We start from the raw sequence: 8,808 nt of genomic DNA on the forward strand, positions 1-8,808 counted from the left end.
TTTTTTTTTTTTTTTTTTGAGAAAGGATCTCACTTTCTAGCCCAGGTTGACGTGCAGTGGCACCATCTCATCTCACTACATCCTGGACCTCCTGGGCTCAAGTTATCCTCTCACCTCAGCCCCCAAGTAGCCAGGATGACAGGAGTGCACCACGATGCCAGGCTAATTTTTGTATTTTGTGTAGAGGCAGGGTTTTGTCATGTTTCCTAGCCTGGTCTCGAACTCCTGGACTCAAGCAATCTGCCTACCTCGGTGTCCCAAACTGCTGGGATTAATTTATCTTTTAAATACAACATTAACTCTGAAGCAGTAAAAATAAACAAATTAAAAAGTAATACATAAAGTTAATAATGTTTTCATAGTCATTGGAAATGGAACCGGAAATTAAGAACAACAAAACTCTTCGCTAAAATAAAGGCACATAAGCAAAGATTATGATACTTTTTGGAAACCTACAAAGGTCGTATTTTCATGAGGAAAACTTAAATAAGAAATTATTTAATTGAAATGTCCAAATAATACATTTTCCTCTTCTTTTCTTCCTTTCTTCCCACAGCTTACAATTTGTCTTAGACCTTTCAGAACATGTTTAACACTACAAGAAGTAAAATCATTAAACTCTTCACTGATCGCCTTTCCTCATTGTTTATTACAAGTTTTAACACACATGGGCATTCATGCAAACATATACCTCGATTTTTTTTTAAATCAAAAAAGAAATATGGCCAGCCTCTAGTGAGAGTACGTTCATATTGGTGAATGTATGGCCTACATTGGAATAAAAATGCTTATGATTAAATATTGAAAATTTCCCCAAATGTAATATAATTCTCTGGTGACGACAACAAAAGGAAGAAACCACAAAAACATCAGTATCCTTAAGGAATCATCAGCTTCTTTTTGTTTGCTCCAGTTATAAATTTTGCATTTGCACATTGCTGCCTAGATTTTCAAAGGGTTCTGCAATGATTAATTTAACAATCTACCCATATTGCTGTAATATAACCAAAAACTTTTACATATATATAATTTATAATATCCGAATCAAGGATAAACTAGTGGCCAAAATAGAAGTTCCAACATCCAGGCATGTTATTAATGCAGAAATGGCCAAGTGTCACCAAAATATGGCTACTTAAAAAAAATACTCCTCAAGCTTGGGTGCTTTACCTCTAAAGATACACACATAACAGTGCATATTTATGACAGTCAATTTGACCTGAGTATTTGACAGTAAAAAATGAATGTGTAAAAATTCTAATACTTACAAATATATATTGAATGCTTACTAAATAAATGGCAGGCCTTGTACTGAGTGCTTTGCATGAATTATTTCATGTAATTCCCACAATAACCCTCAAAGGTGCACATAATAATAAGAGATTGGCACACTTTTTTGTACAGAGCTAGAAAAAAACATTTTAGACTTCATGGCCGTGTAAGGTCTCAGTGTTGCATGACTCAACTCAGTTGTGGTAGGGAGAAAGAGGACATAGGCAACATGTACAGGAATGGGCGTGGCTATATTTCAATAAAACGTTATTTACAAAAACAGGCAGCAGTCACACTCGGCCCACAAGCAATATCCTTTGCAGACCCCTGCAATTAAAATTCTCATTTTACCACTGTTAGTATGTAACATTCACATGCCCACACAGCTGGCCAGTGAACTCCGGTCTCTTATTGCAGAATCAAAGCTGCTAACTACTACATTTATCTGCTTCTTGCCAGCAATTTAAACAGCTATTCTATGGTAAAATAAAGACAAATATACTCTGGAGTAAAAGGTAAACTGATATGTTTATAAAAGACAAAACAAAATATTAGAACAAACCTTGCATTTACAATGCTAGTGATGCAAAATCTAGGAAATAAAAGTCTATGCTCCCCAAAACATCAAGATATCTGGTGAAATTTAGAGAATGCAGTCTATGCTTTAAAAATGAGCTTTCTTTAAAAGGTTATATACTTTTTAAAGCTCCATGGAATGTTTTACGGTTCTTCTTCATACATAATGACATAGGATGAATGGCTAAAACCATGCACCAGGTGCTATACATTGCCATCAATGTCCATGCCCATTTGCAAACGTACAGTGTATGGCCAGACTGAGAATAATGAGTTGCAAATGTACAGTGTTATGGCCAGACTGAGAATAATGATTTATGTTCAGGTCAAAATCCTGCCCAGGCAGGAAGACCCAGCGCTATTTAACAAAGTCCGATTTCACTTGGAATAAAATCCAGTACACAGTCCTGGTTACAGGTCCAGTATAATCTGATCCAGTCTAATATTTCAACCACTGCCCACTAAAGACCAGCTATAGTGCCCTTTTTTCTGTTCTTGAAGCACAGACAAGCTCATTTCAGCCACAGGTACTTCTTACCAGCTATTCTCTCTGCCTAGAATTCTGTTTCCTTGAGTCAGACACCAGTCCAAATGTCAATCAGAGTTCATGCAAATATGATCTCTTAGAGGACTTCTCCGGACACCCAGTTACTCTGCCAACCATATCACTCTCAGTTATGTTTTGCTTAGCATTTATGTGATCTTTTTAAGGTTTATTATTATTTACTTTAAGTCATGTGCTATTATGTAGCACTTGTTAAACTGATTATCAATCTTCCTCAATATAATAAATCTATGCTGTAGAAGTATGGATGTCACGTTTATTTAGTTGCTGCTGGATTCCCAGAGCCTAGCAGCTGGCCTGGTGCTTAGAAACCACACAGTAAATATTTGTAAAATGAAGAAATGAATGACACATATCATTGTTCTGCAGGCTACACCATATTGCCATTTATGGTTTTATTCACTTTATTATGGTGAATCATGCACAGAAAAGAAAAAGTTGTTTAGAATCTCACAGAAATTGATTTAAAATTCACAGTGCCTTATTTTATTCAAAAAAGTACAAATATTATTTTTCTTTTTAGAACTGATAGTTGCCGCTGTCTAAAAATGGGGGAAAAACTATTGTTTATCTCTTCATAAAGTTTACTTAAAAAATAAATACGGCAGGCCAGGAGCGGTGGCTCACGCCTGTAATCCTAGAACTTTGGGAGGCCAAGGCGGGCGGATCGTGAGGTGGGGAGATCAGGACCCCACCTCTACTAAAAATACAAAATTAGCCAGGCGTGGTGGTGCACACCTGTAATCCCAGCTACTTGGGAGGCTGAGGCAGAAGAATCACTTGAACCCAGGAGTCAGAGGTTGCAGTGAGTCAAGACTGAGCCACTACACACCAGCCTGGCAACAAAGTGAGACTCCGTTTCAAAAACAAATAAAAACAAAAACAAAAAATAAATAAATATGGCAAATAATTCTGCTGATTATTCATTTTGTCTTGCATTATTTTAATTATTTAAAATTTATGTATTTTTATCTTTAATTTATTTTGCATAATGTTACCCTATTCATCATGTAATTTTGTCAAAATGTTTCCCAGTTTAAAAATCATTTTATTTGACCTTAGCCAAGTCTAAAATGTCATCTATTATGCAATTGGGAACTATTTAATTCTTTTTTCTTAACTCTTTTCTAACTGAATTTCCTAACACTTAAGCTTTATTTTAATCCAACTTCTATGTTAGAATTTTTATCATTTATTACTTTTTTTGTATTTGTTATTATTTTTAAAATTTTATTGTAGGACAGCATAAAAAGTATAGATAAATGAAGATCATAGATAAGAAGAGCCAGGCTTACACAAGAAATGTTATGCTCCTGTTCATCTATGATTAATTGCCTATTAGCCCCACAAGTCCTTAGAACTAAACTCTCTTATACCAAAATTCATGTTGTTGAAAGTCACCAAATTGGATAGTCACTGAAACTGATGTTCTCTTTCAGCATGTCAGCCTATCACTATCCATATAACCATCAAGGGTTTTCTGGGTCAGTGTTCAACTTTCCTATGCTAAACCACTGATTTCCAATAAGAAGGAATTTGTAACCTCAACCCTACCACCTCCTCCTCTGTAATCTCTGCTTATGAGCTATGCCATATGTCAGTACCTTTGCACAAGGAAAGAAAGGGGAGACACCACCTAGTTAAATCCACTGTGCTTCTTCCATTGAAAACCCTTCTTGAGAAGTATTTTATTTAAGAAATATAAATTCTGAATGTTATTATTTGATTAAATCAGGCATTTAGGAAAGCCGCGTATTTGTGCAACGCTATCTTTCTCCTTTTCAGAAAAGCCCTCCTAAATTACATTTTCAAAACCTCTTTCAACCTTCACTAAAGGTCACGGAATACGTTTGTGATATTTGCTATTTCACTGACATGTAGAACTGTCACTGTGAACACTTCCCAGAACATTATTCAATGACCCCCAAACAATGCATTACATGAGATAACAACTGTCAGTTATGATATATCTGTTAACTCCTTAAGATGATTTCCTCTCCCCTTTGGCTGCTGGCAGTCTGCATGCTGGGATAAAGAAGAGAAAACTATCTTTTATTGGGAATCCATAATGTGTCCAGTGCTTTATCCATATAATCATATTTAATTTTCTTATTACACTTTTGGTAGGGTAGAGGGGAGGCAAAATCTTTACCTTTACCTGTTTAGGGTATCCAGCTGGGTCTGAGAGTCAGATTGACATAAGACAGATTAACAGGAGAAAAGCATACAAATGTATGTAATATAAGAGCCTTCATAAGGAAATGTTGACTCAAAGAAGTAGCAAAACCTGAATGCTTATACGCTGGAGAATCACAAGTATGGAAAAGTAACTAGAACAAATGAGACACTAAAGGAAGAGTAGAGTTACTTTTAACAAGGTCTGTTTGTACAGAATTCTCTAGTTCCATCTCTGGTGATAAGAACATTTCTTTCCTCCTGGTATAAGGAGGGCAGCCCTTACATAGGTGTTACATCTGCTTTCAGGAAGAAAAAGGGGGGATGACAGTGTCCTTCTTGTGCCTGTTTTTGAAGTGCCTTTTACTGAAAACTCAAAACCAGCAATATGCCAACGTGGCCAATTTTGGGGTGACACATCCTGAACCCCATCAAGGGGTTATTATCCTCTAATTACTAATGAAGAAACTGAAACAGACATTAAGTGATTTTCCAAAATCACTTGGGCAAACAAGCGAAGGACTGGAACACTGGTCTACATCTGTCTGTCTGTCCACCCTCAAAAACACTGCTCAAAGTCAAAAAAACAAAAAAACTTTAAAGTCGGATTTTACTCTCAGACATGGAAAATATACCAATGATTACAGTTAACATATGTCTAGACTTCTAAAATCTTATTTTCTAATGCTTGCTCTCCAGGACTTTTTTTTTTTTTTTTTTTGCTTTTTTGCTTTCTTTTGTTATTTTGCTTGTTATTGATATATTAGTGAAGTTTATAAAGCTTTGGATGTTGTCACGAGCAGCTCATGGACTTTACGGCAATCCTCCTAAACTTGCCTTTTCTAGAGCCCACTTATTCACAAATGTTCTCTTTTCATTTATACCTTCATAAAGTGTTTCACTGTTGATATTGTTGGTTGCTAATGGTCGAACCTACTTTGGAAAGAATGGCAGTATTAGAACATTTTAGTGCAGATGTTAGAGATTGTAAACATACAAATTGTTCACAACAGTCTCGTATAGCTCAAATTTGGCACTCAGACTTGTTACTAACATAAAAATGTGATTGAAATTTATTGACAGCCAGTTACAAGAGGGATAAATGAGGAAGAAAGAGTAAAAGGGTACTCAAAATAAATAAATATATAAATGTGAGCAAATAATGCAATAGGCACAGAAATATGTGAAAACGTCAAGAAAATAATGGATTACACAAAAATTAGTATTGCTCTAAAGTATAAAGTCTTCTCAAAATAATCTTACTTTTCCAACTATTATGATGTCACGTGTCTGTCCCATTGGTTCAAATTTTGAGATTTTCCCTAGAGCAATAGCAGTACTAAGTCATCATCATCCAAGGATACTACCCCTTGACCTTTGATATAGCATGTTAGTCAGCGAATTATTTCAAGAATCCTTTGTTTTACAGACACCTGTTAGTCTTTGGCAATAGTTTTACAATAAACCGAAAAGTATCTCTTTTAAAGTTGAAAGAGTACTAAGTGGTTGAAGACAAATATGTTCTTGTGAATAAAATTTTGTCCATGTTCATAAACAAAAGGTCTACATTGGTTTCTCATAATCCATAAACACTACATAATTCGAAAAGACCTCTTTGAAAGTTGATGATCTTATTAAAACAGGAAAAAGAATAACATTTTTGAGAAACTGGGAGTGGCATATATATTTCTAATGTGACTTTTGAGAGACAAGGTTTGAATATGGCCCAGGAACTTCAGAAGTACGGTCATCACAATGGCTGGCAGAAACAAAATATCATAGCTGTCTGAAGCTCCAAGGCTTGCGGATAACACCTGTGCCTGCAGGTGGCTCTATCTGAAAAGAACTGCACCACTTTCCTCTTCAACGGTGGGCACCATGTTCCACAGTGGGTCAGAGGTGACCAGGGTGCTTTCAAGTTTAGTTTTATAATTTTGAAGAACTGGATCATGAGCACTGACAAGTTCCCAATTTAGCCTGTTAAAAACATAAAAGTGGTCGGCTTTCCCTCCTTTCACATAAACCTTCATTCACTAACTACAGCAGGAGATTTAATCTAGTGACCTTCTTTTGAAATCCAATTTAAATTAAATGATTGATTTTAAGACTTTGCCAGACATATACTGAGGTTTCAAAAAAAAAAAAAAATAATCTCTATAGTACTCTCAATGGAGATTAAATCAGGTTACAAAAAAAAAAATTGTCACTAAAGAGTGATTTTTTTTCCCTGCTACCTTGTATACAAATTATTTATAGGAGTCTAGAAGACAGAACAGCACCAAATCTAAAGACACTGAAAGTATTTTGACACAATTGCACTTTTCAAGTACAAAATAGCAAACAAGGATGTGATGGATGTATTCCTGTACTGGGCAATGGCTAAGAAATTTCTGACTAAAATATAATATGAAAAGTCAGAACTCATCTGGTATAGTACATTCAGTTCAGTATTCCACATTTAAGAGGGATATAGACAAATTCAGGTTTGTTAATAAATAAGAATTCAAAACCAAGTAATGCAATAGGAAAAACAATTGGGGGAAAATGGAAATACACACTCTGGAAATAGAAGAAGCCCCAGGGTATAATACTCAAAGGCACACTATGTGGAAAAGTTATTGGATCTGCTTTGTGAGCTTCCATGGGTTACAAATTGGCAGACAGATTCTAAGCTCAATATAAAAAAGAATTTTCTAATGGAGAGACCTGTCCAAATATGAAATGAGCTATCTTACAAGACCAGTTTCATCTTCTGAAGACATTCAAGGGAAAGGCGAGTTACGGATTCTAAAGAAAAGACTAAAGATTAAACTATAATATTGAGGTCCTTTCTAAGTCTAGAGTCTGAATTTTTTAGGATGAGAATTGTCTATAATTAGACAGCTCTCAAATTGATAAAGAGGGCATGTCAAAGTAAAATACTAGTATATAATGAATAGCATTAGTTAGTAGAAGAAATAACTGTAACTAAGACATAGTTTACAAATGCTTTTTTGATGAAGAGTCAGGGAATATCCAAACATAAGCAACGTGACAAGTTTTTGAATTGTGAAAAACAGGAAATATTGAAGAAACACAAGAAAAACCTCAAGAGAGATCATATTGGGAAAAAAAAGTATTTTTAACATCATGCCTAGTAAAAGTAAATACTATTACTAATCTCACTAATATGCATTAATCAGTACTAATTTAGCAGTGGTGGGAAGAAACAAACACTAGTTTAAGAATGCAAAATTTCTAATTATAGGAATATTAGAATGTTTTAAGCAGGAATGGTTCATAAGACATTTACTTTATCAAGATTACGTATCTACTAAGATCATGCCACTCTTATAGTATTAAATCCATGCTTGTTTAAAAAGAAAAAAAAAAAAACCTTAAAGAAGCACTCTGGTTCCTCATATTGCCTCTTTCTGCTGGCTTTATTCTGTGTTTGACTTGAACGTTTCAACACATCCTTTCCAGATTTCCATTTGATTTCGGTGGACTTTGAAGATACATCACCACTCTCATTGGGATGAAATTCTCTGGGAAGAATTTTATTTTCAAAGTAAGGATTTTCATCAAAATAAAAATCTATTCTGTAACCTGTTTCAGTATCTTCAAATTCTGTCACTTCAACTCTGCTCAAATAATGTAGTGCCTCTTTGTCCTCCTCCCCAAGCAGTGCGAACACTTGGTGGATGGTTGACAAATGTTGTTACTCCCAAATTTGGGATTTTGGCGATCAATTCTGACCTCTTCTGAAAAAGTGGATAGTGGAGTTTGTTACATTTCTATTCTACTTTCAAAATCTCCTCACTGGCTTGTTCATTAAGTCTCTTTCATTTTGTACTTCATCAATGTGTTCAATTGCTTCTTGCTGGTTTTTTTTGTCCCTTCGTCAGCAAGCCTGCAGAAGCAGATGTCTCCTTTGGTCCCACAGCAGGAGGTGGTCCAGAGAGCTTCTTTACCTGATTTATTGACCATTCTGATGCACATAGTGTGGGTGAGTTAGGATAGTTCATCAAAGATGGTATCTGGCCAAACTCATTACAGTACTACTTGGTTCCTGATATGGATGATGAAGAAGGAGAAGGAGAAAAAGATGATGATGATGATGATGATGATGATGATGATGACGATGGTGATGCAAAGGAGGAAAGATTAGAAGATACTGATGAAGTAGGGGATGAGCATGAAGGTGAAGAAGATGAAGATGATGAAAGGGAGGAAGGAGA

At 35.4% G+C, this 8,808-nt stretch overlaps 1 pseudogene; it reads right to left on the bottom strand.

Annotated features, from left to right (window-relative positions):
- Positions 1 to 5,405: 5,405 nt before the first annotated feature.
- Positions 5,406 to 8,595, bottom strand: LOC105537193 (annotated as a pseudogene).
- Positions 8,596 to 8,808: the final 213 nt, after the last annotated feature.

Source organism: Mandrillus leucophaeus, unplaced genomic scaffold, assembly GCF_000951045.1.
Source record: "Mandrillus leucophaeus isolate KB7577 unplaced genomic scaffold, Mleu.le_1.0 Scaffold102, whole genome shotgun sequence".
NCBI lineage: Eukaryota > Metazoa > Chordata > Mammalia > Primates > Cercopithecidae > Mandrillus > Mandrillus leucophaeus.